Here is an 18,617-nt window from a genome sequence, read left to right as displayed (position 1 = left end):
ACTTCTAAATGTGAGAGTGTTCGATCTCGCCGTTTGTTCTTACACCTGGGTAGCGTCCCTAGCTCCATGTTCCTGAGGAACTCACGGGAGAACGTTCTTGAGCACAGTGGAACCAAAGGTTGCCCTGTCCCTAGAAACCCTGTCTACCTTGTAATGAGAAATGAATGTATGTGGTTTAGACCAAGTGGCAGCTGCACAAATAGTGTCTAATGGTAGGCGAGCTGCATGAGCCAGGGATGTAGAAACTGATCTTGTAGAGTGCCCCTTGGGTTTGCCAGGTAAAGTTTGTTCTGAAGAATCATAAACGAATATAATGCAATCAGTTAGCCATTTGGAAAGGGTTCGTTTAGTAACTGCTACACCTTTCCTGCTGTCAACGAAAGCTACAAAAAGTTGATCAGATTTCCTGTGATCCTTTGTTCTATCCAAGTAAAATCTAAGTTGTCTATGAACATCCAACTTGTGTAACATATACTCCAACTTATTGGAGTGATTTTTGAAAAAGGTAGCAGTTCAATGGATTGATTAATGTTATTAATAGAGCAGACTTTGGGGAGAAAGGATGGATTCGTGCGAAGAGATACTCTGTCAGAATGAAAGATCAGATAAGGGTGTTTCATGGAAAGAGCCTGAAGCTCAGACACTCGCCTAGCGGATGTAATGGCTACCAAAAAGAGGGTCTTCCATGACAAATACTTCAAAGAACAAGAGGAGGCTGGCTCAAAAGGAGGTAGCATCAACTTAGATAATAAGATATTTAGATTCCAAGGAGATGTAGGAGTTCTAACTGGTGGTCTAATATGGAAAGATCCTTTCAAAAAGGCTTTACAAAGTCTGTGAGCCATAACAGGTGCCCCACATTCTTCCACATGAAAGTTGGAAATGGCAGCCAATTGCACCCTTAAAGTGGCTGGAGAAGCTCCTTGGTGAAACAATTCTGTCAAAAACTCCAAGATCTTGTTTAAAGGAGCTATAACAGGGTCCAAATGCTGTGTATTTGCCCAGAACACAAAACGCTTCCATTTACTAGTGTAGGTCTTTGTAGTGGAAGCTTTATGAGAAGCTACTAGTATATTCTGAACTGCAGGTGAGAGAAGATCAGACCTGGCTAAGTAGGGAAGCGGAGCAGCCAAGCTGCTAGGTGGAGTGACAAGAGCGAGGGGTGGGGAGCCCCTGACGAGTGGGTCAGTAGATCTGGTTCTGGGTCCAGCATCCAGGGTCCCCGAATGCGATGTGCCAGAAGAAAGGGAAACCAAATTTGACGAGGCCAGAATGGGGCAATGAGGATTATCGTCCTTTGCAAGTTGTTGGCTTTCTGCAGAAACTTTGCAATCAGGGGAAAGGGAGGAAAAGCGTATAGGAGACCCGGGGGCCAATCGTGAACCAGCGCGTCCCTGGGGACTTCCCCTGGAGGGGGTAATAGGGCAAAGTAGCTCCTGCATTTGGCGTTCATTGGAGACACAAAAAGATCACAGCAAGGCTGGCCCCACTTGTGAAAAATTCTCTTCGCAACTGACTGTTTGAGGGACCACTCGTGAGGCAACAGGATTGCTCTGCTCAGCCTGTCGGCTATGACGTTGGATGACCCCGGGATATGCGTTGCGATCAGAAAGCGACCTGTGGACTCTGCCCATTGCCAGATTCTCATGGCCTCTCTGCATAGTTGATAAGACTTGGTTCCCCCTTGCTTGTTTATGTACCAGACTACGGACATGTTGTCCGTCTGTACTGCAATAGTCCCTAGAGGAAGAAGGGGAGCAAAGTGTTGCAACACTAGAAACACTGCCCTCAACTCTAGAACATTGATGTGCAGATTGTACTCTAATTCGGTCCATTCGCCTTGGACTGTCTGTCCCTGAAAGATGCCCCCCCACCCTATCAGGGAAGCGTCTGTGGTCACCGTAGCTGTCGGCGTGGGTAGCACAAATGGTCTTCCGCTGGAAAGATTGCAAGTTTGAAGCCACCAGGCTAGGTGTGATTTGCATGTGTTCGTGATCAGAATTTTGTGTGTCAGAGGAAGTTGTTGGAACGACCATTGTGCAAACAGTAGCCATTGCAGAACTCTCATGTGCAGTCTTCCCAATGGTATCGCAATGAGGGAAGCTGCCATGAGACCCAAAACCTTCAGAACCAGTTTTGCTGGGGATTTTCTGGATGACAGAAGAAGATATATGTGGCTTTGTAGTGAGGCTATCCTTTCTGGAGGAAGCCTTAGAATTAAATGATGCATATCCAATTCTGCTCCTATGAATAAGATATGCTGTGATGGCTGCAGTGAAGATTTTTCGAAATTTACGGAAATTCCGAGGTGAACACAAAGCTGTAGTGTGTAATCCCTGGCCTGTATCAGTTGACGCTGGGTGGTGGCAGATAGGAGCCAGTCGTCCAGATACGGAAACACCTGGAATCCCAGGCATCTCAGGTGAGACGCCACCACTGCCATGCATTTGGTGAAAACCCTGGGGGCTGAGGTCAGACCAAAGGGCAGGGCTCGAAACTGAAAGTGGCTGGCTCCCAGCCAGAAGCGCAAGTGATCCCTGGACGCCCTGGCCATTTTGATGTGGTAGTACGCATCCTTTAGATCTATTGAGCACATCCAGTCTTCCTTCTGTAAAAATGGAAGGATCGATTGAAGCGTGACCATTCGGAACTTTTCTTTCTTGACGAAGGTATTGAGGTTGCTTAGGTCCAGAATCGGCCTCCAGTCCCCTGTCTTCTTTGGAACTAAAAAGAACCTTGAGTAAGTTCTGAATCCTCTTTGGTCCGCTGGGACTGGTTGGATGACTCTTTTTTTCTAGCAGCTTTGAAATTTCTATAGCTGCAGGATCTCGCAGATGGGGCGGCACATCTGGGAGTCTTTTCATTGGAATGGGGGGCAGTAGGAAGGGTATTCTGTAGCCTCTGGTAACAACGCTTTTTACCCAGTTGTCTGATGTAAGATTTTGCCAGGCCTGAGGGTATAAAGCTAAGCGACCCCCGACTGCTTCCAGAGCAAGACAGTCGGGCCTCCTCTCAGGAGTGCTGGAAAGGTTTTCCAGGGGGTGTATTCCTGTCACCTTGGTTTTGCGGACCCCCTCTGCCGCCGGGGCGGCATCTTCCACCTCTGCCCCCTCCTCTGCCTCTAGAGGGGGCATCACCCTGCGTGCCTGGGAAAGATCCTTGGGGTTTTCGAAACCACATTTTTCCACCGCGTTGCCCTTTGGGGTACGGTCTGGATGGGGTAGAAAAATGGACTCCGACAGCAGACAGAGTCTTTCCCTCCTGTTCACACCGGGTAAGGGTCTCCTTTACTTTGGGGCCAAAGAGAGTGGCACTGTCAAATGGGGCGTTAGTAAAGGAAGACTTGAAGGCTTCCGCAAATGAACATAAGCGCATCCAGGATTGTCTGCGAAGAGCAATCACTGAAGCTGCTGCCCTACTCGATCCTTCGGCTGCGTATGAGATCAGCCTCATGGACGAGTTTACAATGGATGTAAGGGTATTGAGATGTGCTGTAACTTTCTCTGAAACAGCAGCATCTGTAGTACCCTGGAGGGTATCTCCCAACTCTTTGATTAGATCCCTCTGTAGTCGTGTAAAGTGGGTCAAATAGTTCAGGGATCGCATAGAAAAAGCCGCTGAACTAAAAATGCGCTTCCCGTACCTGTCCATAGTCCTAGAATCTTTGTTAGGCGGATGGACAGATGAGGAAGATTCCGACATCTCCTTTTTCGTGGCCGCTGCCTCCACCATAGCGTCCACTGGAACTCCCTTTGTGAGATAAGCCTTGTTTTGGGGTGCAGTAATATATTTATTAGGCTTTCTAGGGACTGGTTCCACCATGTCAGGTGTCTCCCACGCCCTTCGAGCAATCAGCTCCATTAACTCATCGAAGGGCGGAGTGACCCAGGAGGAGGAAGGGCGAGCACCAAATGCCTTCAGCAAGACTGACTCATCCTCAGAAGGGGGGAGGGATTGCCAATCACCTCTCTGTTTTAGGATCTCCAAGATGTCAGAAAAAGAGACATCCTCTGAAGGTGACTTTGGGGACCCTTCTGACTCATCCAAGTCAGTGTCCGATGTCAATGATTCTTGTGGAGAATCTAAGTGTCTCCTCTTACACAATCTTTTCCTAGGGACTTCTTCGGGGGGAGCATCCGAAGAAGCCTCCGAGGAAGAGGGGGCACCCTCCAGGGGTGGCTGAGACACAGGTGCTCGACGCTTGGATGTAGCCGTTGGTGCAGAGGAGGATAACGGTCCTTTATGGGGAGGAAAGGCTGCTTCTACTGATGTGGTTGTCTGGGTAGACAACACCTTCCTCATGAGGTCGAAGGCCCCCGGGTCCCGAGTCGAGGTATCTCCCGGTTCCGAAGAAATGGGAAGAATCCCCGAAACAGGCACCGAAGGCATCGACCCCGAGGACGGAACCGAGTCGATCTGAGCCGAGGCCCCGAGAGGGAGAGTCGGAACCGAAACATCGGTCCGACTCTCGGTCCCGGAACCAAGGATGGATCTTCGGCTCCGAGACTCCGGTACCGGATCCGACGGAGTCGAGGTGAACGGAGCCGACCGAGAAAAGGACGGTTCTGGCACCGAGGGCTCCACAATCAGCAGATCAGCTTCTTCTGGCTCCAAAGACTGGACAGGTCTCGGAGGAGGAACAGATGGAGATAATGGGAGGCCTTCAAGTCTCGACACCAATTGAGAGGAGACCGAGATGAGTTTGGATAAGGCCGTATTCTCCATTAACTTCTGCACCACGCGGTCTACATCGGTGTCGGAGAGGGGCCTGGAAGAACGGGTCGAAGGAATCGAAGACGGAGCCGACCTCAACAGTGTCGGGGGAGGGAGCTCCGTCACTGGTTCCAAGACTCAAGGCTCGGAAACTGACAACAGTTGAACACTCGGTCCCGAAGCCTGTGGAACCGGTGATCGAACCTTAACTGAAGAGCTCGGAGCCGATGACTTGGGCTCCGACGTCTTCGATTCCTTCGAGGATTTGGATGCCTGGTCTGAAGCATCCGGAGCCTCTTGAAAAGTAGGTTTTAACAAACCCCTATCCATGAGTTTCCTGCGCCTATCTGTCATGACCCTCCCACTGAAAGAATGACAAATTGAACAGTCTTCTTGCAGATGGAGAGGGCCAAGACAGTAGACGCAGGAACTATGATTGTCAGTAACTGACATCTTTTGCCCACATTGGAAACGTTTAAACCCGATTTAGCTTTCTCAGACATTTTTGTAAAGCTAACAATAGGGATAGTAACAAGAAAAGGTCAAGTCCAGTTATGAAGTCAAATCCGATAAAAATTGTCAAATCCAGCAAGAAAAGTCTAATCCGGTAGTCAAGTCCTGTAAAGGGTGGGATAGGCCCCGAGGGAAACTCTTAAACAAGTTAAAAAACTTTAACTGGTACCGAGAATATCCTCAAGACAGTATCACACAGACACACAGTCAACAAACAAGATATAGAAATATATCATTTTCAAGAATACAAGAAAAAAAATCCTTAAATCTTAGCTTTAGGTGCTCGAGCTCGATCAAGTGATGCGAACGCTGCAGCGGCAAACTAGATCTGAGGTAAAGGCAGAGGGGGATTGTGGGAGTTAGGTTAGTCTCGAGCTTCTTCTCGATGCAGAGCTTGCAAGCAGCCGACACGGAGCCGAGGATCGGCTCCGAACCCAGGTGTAAGAACAAACGGCGAGATCGAACACTCTCACATGTATATTTTACGCAAGTCTCTCCACGTAGACTATGCAACTTTCACCCTCAGACAGTTGTATTCCCAGAATACAGCACCAAATGCTGTATTTTTCTGGGCACAGACTAAATCACTATAGCACATAGCAAAAACAGAAGAATTGCAGTAGGTCAATGCGTTCAAAGAAAGTATTTAATATATCTGAAAATACCCTAGATGTAGAAAGGACGAAAACAGATAACTGCTTATAATGCCTAACATTAGCTTGTGCTATACTTGATGATCAATACTTGGTATAATTTGATATTTGTCAGTATGTATTTTATTGGCACCAAATTCATATTAACCAGCACACAGCTAATGGCACACTCGTGTAAGTGTGTGTATGTATATATATATATATATATATATATATATATATATATATATATATATATATATATATATATGCTTCTACTTCAAAACATTGAAATATCATAACATTGAACTTCAAAACACTGAGACCATAACATTGAAAACGCAAAACACTGAAAATCAAAACACTGAAACATTGTATCATAAGATTGAAAACTACAAGGCACATGTAAATAACATCCCCTCTACCTATAACAACAGAAAACAAACGTACCAAGCAAGCCCCCCTGCACCCTGTAAATTTAATATACCAACTCCAAGACTGCACTACAGTGGAAAAAAGTTAATTTCCTAACCTCACTGTATCGGGATCACCATACAGAATGGAAACAATGTCTAAATCACTTACCTGTATGGCCTAAAAACACGCACAGATTGGCGAAATAAACACTTTCCCTACTCACTTCTAACAGCACTTCTCAGAACACTAACTTAACTTCCATGAAAGCAACAGATTCATATGGTAACATTCTGTATGGTGATCCTCTTACAGTGAGGTTAAGAAATTAACCTTTTTCCACTGTAGTGCGATCTAGGAGTTGGTATATTTAATTTACGGGAGGGGGTGTGGAGGGTGCATGTGGGCTTTCCCCCCTGCAGAAATGTAGTAAAAAGTGTGTTTCTTACTTTGGTGTTGTTATAGGTGGAGGGGATGTTATTTACATGTGCGTTGTAGTTTGCTATGTTATAATGCACACTTTCAGTGCTCTGAGTTTTCGCTGTTTTGGGTTTTCAGTGTTTTGGGTTTTTGACGTTATGGTCTCAATGTTTTGAATTTCAGTGCTATGAGATTTCAGTGTTTTGAAGTAGACTAATATATATATATATATATATATATATATATATATATATATATATATATATATATATATATATACACACACACACACATACACACATATATAGGTTTACTATGAGAATGTTGAAGATGGGTTTTGTGAAAATGGACATGACGACCGGCTGTTGGACGATGACCGTGTTGCCGAATGTTGGGAGAGCAAGAGTACATATCAGCACATACAACTGTGCATTCGCTGATATGTACTTGATGTTATGCACAGAGATTGCGGTACAGTGCAGAATGGGAAATGTATCCCTTTCTTCACTGTAGTGCAATCCCAGTGTTGGAATATATAGTTTGCAGGGGGTGTGGGGGTGCAGGGGGGATTGCCCCCCTGCTAAAACGTGAATGCCAATATAGGTGTTTAACTTACGTTTGCACCTACACTGATGGCACGTTTGATATTCTACATAAATGTCGAACCTGCTGCAGTCATTCAACAGATTCGGCATTTATGCCTAATTAGTATTCAAGGATTTGCAGTTTCCATTCGATGTTACGGACTTTTTTTGGGGGGGGGGGCATTTCGGGTTTTTCATAGTAAACCATATATATATATATATATATATATATATATATATATATATATATATATATAAATAAAATTATTATATAATATACACGTTATGTATGTATCAGGGAGAAAGAGGAAGTGCAAGAGAGTAGTATTGTGTAGTGCTTACAGAAATAAAATCAAGACATGTAAGCAGCTTTGCTTCTCAGTTTTAGATAAGGTTTATTTACACACACACTGAAAAAAATGTTTCATTTTACAGCAAAGCAGAATAATATAAATTAATCTATTTCATAGCATTTTTTTCCAGAATGCAGTTCATAGTTGCGCACATTTTTTTCTCCACAAAGCAATACAGTTTCTTATAGAGATTTTACAGGTAAAATACACTGTACTTACAAACACAGGTTTCATCTTTTGGATGAGATGCTTAACCAACGTCCCATCTGCCTATGTTGGTGGTAGCTCAGGTGGATGTAAAAGATCCCATGGTACTTATTGAAAATAGTAGGGGATGTTCCCCAATACCCTGTCAAAATCAGTATGAATACCACCTCAACCCCCCCCCTCCCCACAAAAGAGGCCTTTAGCCTAGTTAAACTAACCCAGTCAACACCAGTGTAAACAAATAAATATTATCAACAGACTTTATCACATAGACAGACTTCAGGGATAACTTCCAAACTTCAGACTTTGGACTTCAGGGACACCTTCATTCAGCCTCTCCAAGATTCCACTTTCAGCCCAAGGTTCAGGAATCTGATTTCTGCCATACATATTGATTGTTATATACCTAAAGGTTCAGCTGTCTGTCACTGGTTGCTATGGAGTTTTGCCTCATTTTATTTAGTCTGCTTAATGCTCTCATGTCTTTTACAACTCTCTCGTACTACACCTTCTATTAAGATAATCTTAGCAGAAACAACCCCAAAATGAGGGGCTCACGAGTTACTGTTACACATGAACCACCCTCAGTATTGAGCCACTGATTCCAGCTCTCCATATGATACCCCCAATATTGAGCCACTGATTCTAGCTCTCCACATGTCCCTCAGTATCTAGCTCTCCACATTACCCCCTATTATTGCGCCACTGATTCTAGCTCTCCACGTGATCCCCAGTGTTGCACCCCTGATTCTAGTTCTCCACCAGACCCCTCCAGTGTTTCACCACTGATTCTAGCTCTCCAAATTACCCTCCCCATTATTGTGCCACTAATTCTATGTCTCCACATGACCTCCCCATTTTCGTGCCAATGATTCCTGCTCTCTCAGATGGGATGTAAGCCAGGAACAGCCCATCTGTAGTTAAGATAATGTGACCTGGATGGTGTTGGATCTTGCAACTGTAAGGCTCAAAGGAAAAAGTTCACCTGGACAACTTAGGGTTGCAGTCTTTCTTCTGATAGAGCCATTGATGGCAGGCAAGATTAATGCAAAGTTTCTCTCTTGCAAATAATATTTTAGGGTGATAAGGGCTTATTTTATGGAAATACATTCACTATCAATATCTAACATCTTTCAGCATTACTGAGTTCTCTGCTGATATAAAAAATGAGATGCTCTTCCTCCTGTATCCTTCTGGGACAATACTACTCCTATGCCTACCTCAGAGGCATATATATGAACTAGAAATTGCTTGGAAAAGTATGGAACTTTCAGCATTAGCTCTGAACATGGCATCTCTTATTATTCTGCTTTAGCTCTCTACTTAACCTTTATGGGGACTTTACCTTGGTCAGGTCAGTCAAGGGGCAAACAGTAGTAGCAAAATTAGGAATACATTTACAGTAGTAATTAGCCAAACCCCAATGTATTAACTTGCCTCTTGGTGATTGGTGTGGGCCAATTTTGTACTACTTCAATTTTCGCAGCTTGTGTTTTTACTATTTCTTCGCCTTTTTCATAGCCCAAATAGTGGTCTTCTGTCATACTTAACTTGTACTTTGCTGGATTAGCCATCATCTCAGCTGGTGTGAAACCTAATAATTTTGCCCATTAGCCTCTGAAATGTTGTAGGTAATCCACAGAGACAAAACACAGGACTCCATTGGTAAAGAACGCTTCTTTTGTAAAAAAAAAAATGCCTTTTTCCATAGCTTCTGAAGCTAGTGCAATTTTTTCAGTAGCCTTTGATTAAATTCAAAGTGGGCAAAATCCTAGCCTTACTCAACATTTCAATTAGTTCATCCATTGGAGGTATGGTATACAAATCACATTAGGCTATTTAACTTTTTGAAGTCACTGAAAAACCTTAGAGATCCCATCAGGCCTGGTGACTGATACAACTGAACTACTTTGCCTAGTCTGTGACTCATTAGTGACCCAAAGTACGAATAGTTTCTGTACTCCTTCCTCTGCAGCTTGGTATTGGGATTCTGGAACTGAATATGGTTTCAAATTTACTTTCTTACCAGGCAAGGTTTCTATATTGGGTTGTATTGAACTGTTTCTGCTAAACAACTCTGAAAATATATCTTTATTTCTGAGTCCAGATTCCTTTGTTTCCTGCTGTGAGACACTGATAATGCCAAATCTGTTTGAAGTTCAAGACCTGGTGTTTGGACCTTAACTTTTTCTGCAAACATTCTTAATACAGATAATAAAGTTCCTCTCCAAGATTTCAGAACATTTATGTGATGCAAGTGCTCTGGTTTCCTTTTTTCCACATTTGTCTCATAAGTTCATAGGTAGGTACTAGGCTATTAGCCATAGGGCCTATATAAGACTAGCTAAAAAGGTACCCTGGCTTTTGCCACCCAAAAAATTATTTTCCTGTGCCCCTGTCGAGTAGAGCCTCAGAAGTGATCCCTGGGGTGAATTTCCTATTTCCCATCCAATCATCAAGATTTTTCTTGAAGAGTGCTAATGAGGAGCTCTGTTTGACATAGATAGGTAGTCTGCTCCAAAGTATGGGAAGTCTCTGGGACAGGAATCTATCCCTCCAGCATGTTCTGTTTATTGTGGTGACAAGGTTTAGGTCCCTAGAGCGTGTAGCTCGGAGGGATTGGGATTTCTTTAAGTGGAGCATGTCCAACAGCTCTGGGTTTGACATAGCTTTGTATGTTAGGCAGAGATCGCTTCTGAGTAGGCGATATGCGATGGAGTAAAGCTGGAGTTTTTGAGACAGTCTGCGTAGGGCATCTGTTTGAGGCCAGTAATCCTCTTTGTGAGGTATTTCTGTGGCCTTTCCAGTTGTTATAGATGTCTTGTGAGGTACATACTAAAAGGGGCGTTGTACTCTATAATAGGTCTAATGACTGATGAGTAGAGGTGAACAATTGCCTCTTTTTTTCTGGATGAGAAACCTTTTGTGATGAGGTGAGCCACGTAAAAGGATTGCCTGACTACTGTGGCGATGTGATTATCAAAGGAGAGATTACTGTCCACCTGCGTCCCAAGGTCTCTTATCACACTTTCGGCGTTAAGTAGACTACCACTTATGTGGTAGTTCATGGGTACAGAGTTTTTACCAAAGGGGATGACAATACACTTTTTGGCATTGAGCTTCAGGCCATGGCTTTGACACCAGGCATCTGTCTCAGTGAGGCCCTTTTGTAGTATGTCCACATCGTTAGGAGTTTCGATTATGGCTCCTAATTTGCAGTCATCTGCAAACTTTGTTAGCCAAAGACCTTCTGTGTTAGCCTGTACTTCAGAGAAGTAGATACCAAACAGGAGAGGACCCAGGACTGAACCCTGTTGTACTCCACTTGTCACTGGTCTGAAGTCGGATTTGGAGTCTGCTACTTTCACAGTGTGGGTTCTGTCCGTGAGCCAGTTGGCAACCCATCTTGTGACATAGGGGTTTATAGCTAGTTTAGTGAGCTTATCTATAATTCCAGGGTGGGGGATGGTGTCAAAAGCCTTGGTGAGATCTAGATAAGCTGTGTGAACCACCTTACCCTCATCTATGGCTTTGGTGACTGCTTCAAAAAAGTCAATCAGGTTTAGGAGACATGATCTGTCTTTTGCAAACCCGGACTGGGTAGGGTCCAGAGTTTGGAGATTACCAATGTCTTTGTTTATGAGTTCCATGATGATGCGTTACATGGCCTTGCAGACTAGGCTCGTCAGGCTAATGGGGCAGTAGTTCCCAGGGTCCATCATGGCTTCCCCTTTGTGGAGTGGGATAACTGTCCTGGTGCGCCATTCAGTGAGTACAAAGCCTGAGGTGAGGCTATGATTGAACATGGTACTTAGGTAGGGTGCCAGTTCATTCTGTAGTTTGTGTAGAACGCAGCCTGGGATATTGTCAGGCCCCATGGATGTTGTGTTCTTGGTTTTGGCGAGTGTGTTTTTTACCTGTGCAGCCCTGATTACAGGAACTTTGCATTCTTCCGGTACAGAGATGGGCCCTCTAGGGGGTGAGAGGAGGGGTAAAGTTAGCACTGATCCTATCTGCCAGGATGTTGGCAATATCAGTTTGTTCTGTATATTTAGTGTCGTTTTGCTGTACCTCAGAGCAGATCTGAGTGTTGCCATTGAGATTCTTGACATAGCTATAGAATGCTTTGTGGTTGTCTTTAGAGTCAGTGGCAATTTTGTTTTCGTAACTAGCTTTTGAGGATTTTATGAGGGATCTCAGCTTCTTACTGAGGTTGACCAGTGTGTTCCTCCAGTCATGGGATTTTATTCTTTTTTGCAACAGTTTCTTTCTTCTGTTGTAGAGTTTGTTCAGTTCATCCAGTGATTTACATCACTTACCTTTTCTACAGTTACAAAAGGTCCTCACCACTTTGCAATGAAAGTACAACTGTGTAAGTTGCACTTACCCATAATGGTAGTTGTTTGAATTACTCACTGATCAGCTTTTCTGAAAACTTAGTTCTGTCAAGAAAGTACCTGAGCTGCCTATGCATGTTCAAAGTACAGTAGAGAGTTGATTATCTGAATGTCAATTATCTGAAACGTCAGTTATCTGAACCCCGTCTTCCAAAGTTTTTGGGTAGGAAAAATCATAAAGTCTGAATATGTAAATGTTATATGTCTTAGCTTGTGTATGTTTTTGTGACCTTGTAGCCTGCTTGTGTGTGAAGAATATTTTTTACTGTCCACTGGACTTGCTGAATGGTTGAAAAGTGTATTCTCTGAGTGCAGAAAAAAACAAGATTTCAGAAGTTTTTTTTTATCCAGTTCAATGTACATTTGATTATCTGAACTACACTTGGTCCCAATTAGTCCAGATAAATCAACTCTCTACTGTATGTAGAATTCTTTCTTCCAGGTTCTGAAGATCCATATATAACACTGGGAAACTGATGGTTTGTTTCAAAGTAAACTCTGAAAAAAACTGGGCAGGAATGAGGGATTTGCTGTTAAAGTGACCATATCTGTGTGGAACAGCAGCTAGGGTTCACCCACCATAAGAGCTTGCAACTCAGATACTCTTCTTGCAGATGACAGACCAAGCAGAACAGTTTTCCATGTAATGAACTTTAAGTCTCCCTGTTGAGAAGGTCAAAATGGAGACATGGTTAACTTTTCCAGCACAGTGTTAAGATCCCAAAAAGGAGCCACCTGTTTATGAAGAGGTCTCAGGTGTAAAACTCCCTTCAGAAACTGTTTCAATAAAAACAGAGACAAAAGTGGAGGATCCAAGGACAGACATGCTGACATGGCTGCAAAATGTACCTGTACAGAGGAATAAGAGAAGCCAGAAGATAGTAACTCACTCAAATATTTATGCACCAGATGTATATAATCCTTGATGTTACCATGGTTATTAGATAGGTACCCATCTAGAAAATCTTTTCCACTTGCCAATATAACATTTCCTAAGTAGTAGCATTTTTGCCTCCTATAGTACCTGACACATCCACAAGAAAGAGGTGCCTAAAATGAATCAGAACTGAATCATCCAGGCAGTTAGCTGAGAATGTTTGAGACTGGGGTGTAGCAAACTCCTTCTGTCTTGTGTGAGTATGTCCAATTTGTGAGGAAGCTTGTGGCAGTTGTCCTTGGTCAATTCCAAAAGGAGGAAGAATCATTTTGCCTGAGCCTAAAGGGGGTCCTCTATTATTCTTTGGGAGTCCTTCTGAATCTTTAGAATTACTCTAGATATCAGTGGAAAGGGTAGAAAAGCATAAAAGAACATTCCAGACCATGAGAAAGAAAAGACACCTGTTTTTAAGGCTTGTTTACAAGGAGTCATGGAGCAGAATTTGTTCAGTTGTCTGTTTTGAAATGAGGAAAACAGATTTACTTGAGGAGTTCCTACAACCATATAATTTCCTAGAAGATTCCCTCATTCAATTTCCATTTGTGAAGGTATGTCCTGATCCTGCTGAGCTTTTTGCCACTATGTTTTGCACTGATATAAAGTAAGCTGCTTGGAGGATTAAGGTGAGCTGAAGAGCTACCTCCCAGGCCATCATAACCAACTTGCACATTGGATACAACCTGGTGCCCCCTTGTTTGTTTATGTACCACATCACTGTGGTATTGTCTGTAATCACCTGAAGAGGTCCAGTGGACCATATATTGTGAAATCTCCACTCTGGGTCAGTAATCAAGGAGCATGAATCCTCACCACTGACACCAGAGAGGGATGTTCACTTGGAACAAAAATGGATATATCCAGTATTGCCAGATGCAACTCTCTGCATCAAGCACAATTTCCCTTAAGAGCACACAGGGAGCACACTCAGTCCTGGGGCTGTTTTTCTCTCTCTCTCTCCAGATCTCCAGTAAAACTCCTCACTGGCACAGCTATAGAGCTGAGGCCTCAGCTGAGTGTCCAAGCCAAGTCCAATACCACTTTTTCTCTCTCTAAAACCAATGCGTTGTGTCCCTGCTCCAAGCAGCTGTCCCATACACTCTTTGAGATTTGTTTTTCTCACACGCACACACACACACACACACACACACACACACACACACACACACACACACACACACACGGGAAAGGTTGGCACAGATTTACAAGCTATGCCCCCTTCTGCCCAGACTATAAGGTAGTTACTATCACCAGACTCTTCAAAGCCAGGTACTCTAAGGCTCTTACAAGGGTACCTAATTATACTGTGTGAAATTAATATTAATACAAATGGTAATGTTGACCAAACAGCCAGGCTTTCAGGAGTGGCCAGAATGTCACCAATAGATATAAGTACTCTCAAAGGTTAAATATTCTCTAAAGGAACAGCCGCAATGAAATGCTGTAGATCGCCTAAACGTAGTGCAGAGAACTGACAATGTGACCCTGACACAGAAAATCCAAGATATTTTCTTAAGCCTTTGGCTATGAGAATGTGATTATAGGCATATTTTAAATCTAATGTTACCAAAAAACATCCTTGGAAATGAGAGGTAACATTCAAAAGGGTCAATATCCTGAATTTTGGTACTTTCACAAACAGATTTAGGAAGGAAAGATCTAGAACTGGACTCCAAGAAAACTCTTTCTTTGGTTCTAGAAATATTCTGGAATAGAAGCTATTGCTCCTTTGACTTAATGCCACTGGTTCTATGACTCATAATGCAAGTAAGTGCTGAAGAACCTGAGAAAACAATTTTGGTTTGGAGAGTGGGATGGAATCTCTTGAAAGGAGATATTTGTATCCACTGCCAATTGTATCCCCCCAGAACCATTTTAGCACCCAACAGTCTAAAGCAATCTGTTGCCAAAGGGGAGTGTACCGACCCAGTTTTTGGGACAAGTTTTGAGAGACAGGAGCAGGAGGGGGTGGGGAGGTGAAAGAATGCTGGTATAATCATTCTGAGATATTAGAATGTTCCTTTTTCAGAAAAGTTCCTTGTTACTAATATCCTGCCATTGCTTTTTGGTTTCCTGTTTTGCTTGAGAGGAAGGGATTGTTTGTCTGCTTTTTAGGAAGAAAATTGGATGTGGGAGATATCTGGATGAAGTTTAGTACACAGCTTTAGATTAACCTGATTATTATATGCCGGCATGACTAGCTAGGATATTGTGAATAAGTTCTTACATGTTGATTAAGGTTTACCTTTACAAGGTTGAAGTGCACATCTGTGATGGTCAGATTTGCAAAAGGACAATTGCAAAAGTTCGTAATAACGAACTATGCATTGCTGATCTCACAAATGAGTGAATGCCAGTGTGCATTCGCTCATGTGAATTTGGCATTCCGAGTGGAGATCGCAATACAGTGGGGATTGGAACATATACCCCTTCCCTCACTGTAGTGCGATCTCGGAGTTAGTATATTAAATTAGCAGGGCATAACAGTGTTTGTAGACATCCAGAAGTGACGGGTGCTTGGAAATAAATTCAGCATTCCCAGAATGTCGAATTTCTTTGTTTTGCACTTTTGGTGTTTTCAGGATTTGAAAGTGCAGTTTCCGACCTTATGAGTTGGGTATCTGAAGAGTCACACATGCGTGTTACGACACTGTAAAGGTAAACTGCTGATTAATACTTTGTACAGGATGGTTAAAAAAGTTGAACAGTGTTCTGTTAGATGTCTAACTGCATGTTTGTACAGATGATTCCAAATGCAGACTGTCTCAGAGTCAGCTGATCTACAGATGATGTCATCAGAATATGTTCAGATGTTCTGTGTTTACTGTCAGAGACTGAAAGACAGGAATGGAACTTTAATAAACAACTGCCTGTTGATTTTCAAAGAATGAAATGAAAATAATAACTGGAACAGTTGAAGCAGTTAACTTAGTATACAAAAGAGCCTCCTGAAGACAGTTGAGTTCAGTTAATGAGTTCACAGTAGAGCTGAGTGCAGTTCACAGTTGTACTGAGCAATGGATACCCAAAGGACTCACCAAGAGCTGTTAAGCCTGCCTTTGCTCTTTTGTAATATTTAGTTTAGATCAGGGAGAGTTCTTCAGTTAGATAGGAAATTACAGCTAATTAGTCACCGTTTTTCTAAATGTTGGATTTCTATTCTTCAGTATTAATTGCTTTTTTCTGGTGATTGAGTTCTGTTTGTTTACTGAAAATACTGTTTTTCATTTTCAATAATTTTGCTTATCATTAAATATTCTTATTATTTTACATTGCGGCTGGTCAAGCAATGTATTTTTAGTGATTTGAGAGTGCTTAAATCTGCTGTGATAATTCCAGGGCCACTCCAAGGCCCTGGTTGCTTTAGGTCATTTGCTACCATTTGTTTTGATATCTAATTTTAATAATCAGACACCCCTTTGAAAGGGCATGTAGACGGTCTGATTGGTGGCAGCATTTTAATGCATCATCGAGGGTAAAGGACACAGTTGGAAATCTGTGTCAGGCTTTCCCACAAGTGTTTGGTTGCCTGAGATTTAAATTATTTAAGTGTAGGTGTATCAGAGGTCTTAAACTGGGACACACTGCTCTGAAGTGTGTAATAAGGAGTCATATTTGGGGTGGACAGAAGCATATAATCCAGGCCCAGGGTATAGAGCATCTTCCTGTTGTGCTCTTAGAGGAAAATTGTGAAATATTACTCCTGTTTAAGTGGAGGTGTCACATTGGAGTCAGTAGTGAGAACTGAAATTCCTTAGTTACTGACCCATGATAGTAGAGAACATCCCATATTGATGACAGTTTGGTGGGATATTAACCAGACGTCACACTCACCACCAATGGAGAACATTGCAGCAATGTCCTACAGGATGGTCTAACATGAACAAATGACTGGAGCCAAAGCTACAGATTGAAACTCATCATGAAGAAATGCATTACAGTGCCCTTTGGGAAATCACCCCCTAAGCCAATTACTCTATCGATAAAACACCAGTAGGAGCTGACTCAATAGTTGGGGATCTAGGAACATATGTAGACAGTAATCTGGCATTCGACTAACACACAGCCAAGACAGTGAGAAAATCATTCTATGCCACCCAATTCATAAGCAAGGTTATGGCATACAGGTACAAGGAAGTTATAGTACCACACTCTTCAGCCCTTATCAGACCCATTATTGAGTACAATGGCCCCTTATGCATGTACCTAACCCTGCACTTGCAACAGCTGGAATGCCATCAAAGATTGCTCACCAGGAGAATGCAGGGTATGAATACCCTGTTATACACAAATTGTCTTTAGGCCCTGTCTCTGTACTCAGTCTTCTACAGGTTATCGAGATGTGATTTATACCTAGCATATAAGGAATCCTCAGGTCCATCTTTGATGGATTTCTTGCATATCCAAAAAAACAAACAGCACCAGAAACACTAGATTCACGGATCTGAACTTTGCCTGCAACATAAATAGAACATGCTGGAGAGACCAATGTTTGCCTCAAAGGATCTTCACACTGTGGAATAAGCTGCCCATCTACATGAAGCAGATTTCATCTCTGAGCCTATTCAAAAGAAACCTTTATCATTGGATGGCACAATGCAAATTCAACCTCGGTCTGGCCCCCATGTTTCTGATGAACAGAGGTTGACAGTAAGTAAATTAATCCTCAATTAACACACACACATCCACATTACCCTTAGCTACATCCTTTACTAACATACCCCACCATATAGGTGTCCAAAGAACTCGGGGATAAAACTGGATTGGATTGCATGGCTAGACTTGTAAGGACCCTGTTTGTCATTAGCCTAGTATAAACCTATGAACCTATTACAGGTCACATTAAATACATCTTCCAGGGCTGGCACAATAGGAGGTATGGGAGTTTAAATGAGGCATATCTACTTGCAACATATTATAGTATTTCCTCAATTCATGGGGAAAGCTACCTGTTCCCATTAAAAAAAAAAAACTTATTCATCCTGGCTATTGTCTAAGAGAAGGAAAATTCCTTCACGTGGGTTGTGAAGACCAACTTTCCTCTGAACCACAGATTTTGGCTTGGGAATCCGTAAGAGAAGAAGCTGTATTTCTGTCTATGCCTGAACCATCTGATGCTTTCCTCAGGAATATCTCTGCTGACTTTTTTCAGGTTAGAATTTCTGAACAAGAAGATTAACAGCCTATGACAATTGTCTGGCTAAGGTAAGAAAATCATTTTATTTACATAAACATACCTTGAAGCATCCAACAGTTTCTTTTCATTTCACTGTTATTGACAAAATTGGGTGGGTATAGGACCTGTAAAGGGGGTTGGCACTCCATATTAAATTCCAAGGAGAAGAAATGGATAATCAAATTAGGTGGGCTTTTCAGCCCAGGTTTGAATGAGCATTTGTAAGTTCTCAATTATATCTTAATTGATCAACTGATCAGCTGTCTTTATATAC

The 18,617-nt window shown here is 42.7% G+C and overlaps 1 protein-coding gene across 1 annotated transcript in view; it reads right to left on the bottom strand.

The window, feature by feature from the left end:
• CFAP73 (cilia and flagella associated protein 73) overlaps positions 1 to 18,617 on the bottom strand; it is a 551,824-nt gene that overhangs the window by 380,813 nt on the left and 152,394 nt on the right. The window lies entirely within an intron of this gene.

Source organism: Protopterus annectens, chromosome 4.part0, assembly GCF_019279795.1.
Source record: "Protopterus annectens isolate FY-2018-M chromosome 4.part0, PAN1.0, whole genome shotgun sequence".
In the NCBI taxonomy this organism is placed as follows: domain Eukaryota; kingdom Metazoa; phylum Chordata; order Ceratodontiformes; family Protopteridae; genus Protopterus; species Protopterus annectens.
The sequence above is the reverse complement of the archived record's forward strand: the minus strand, read 5'-3'. Positions and strand labels throughout refer to the sequence as shown.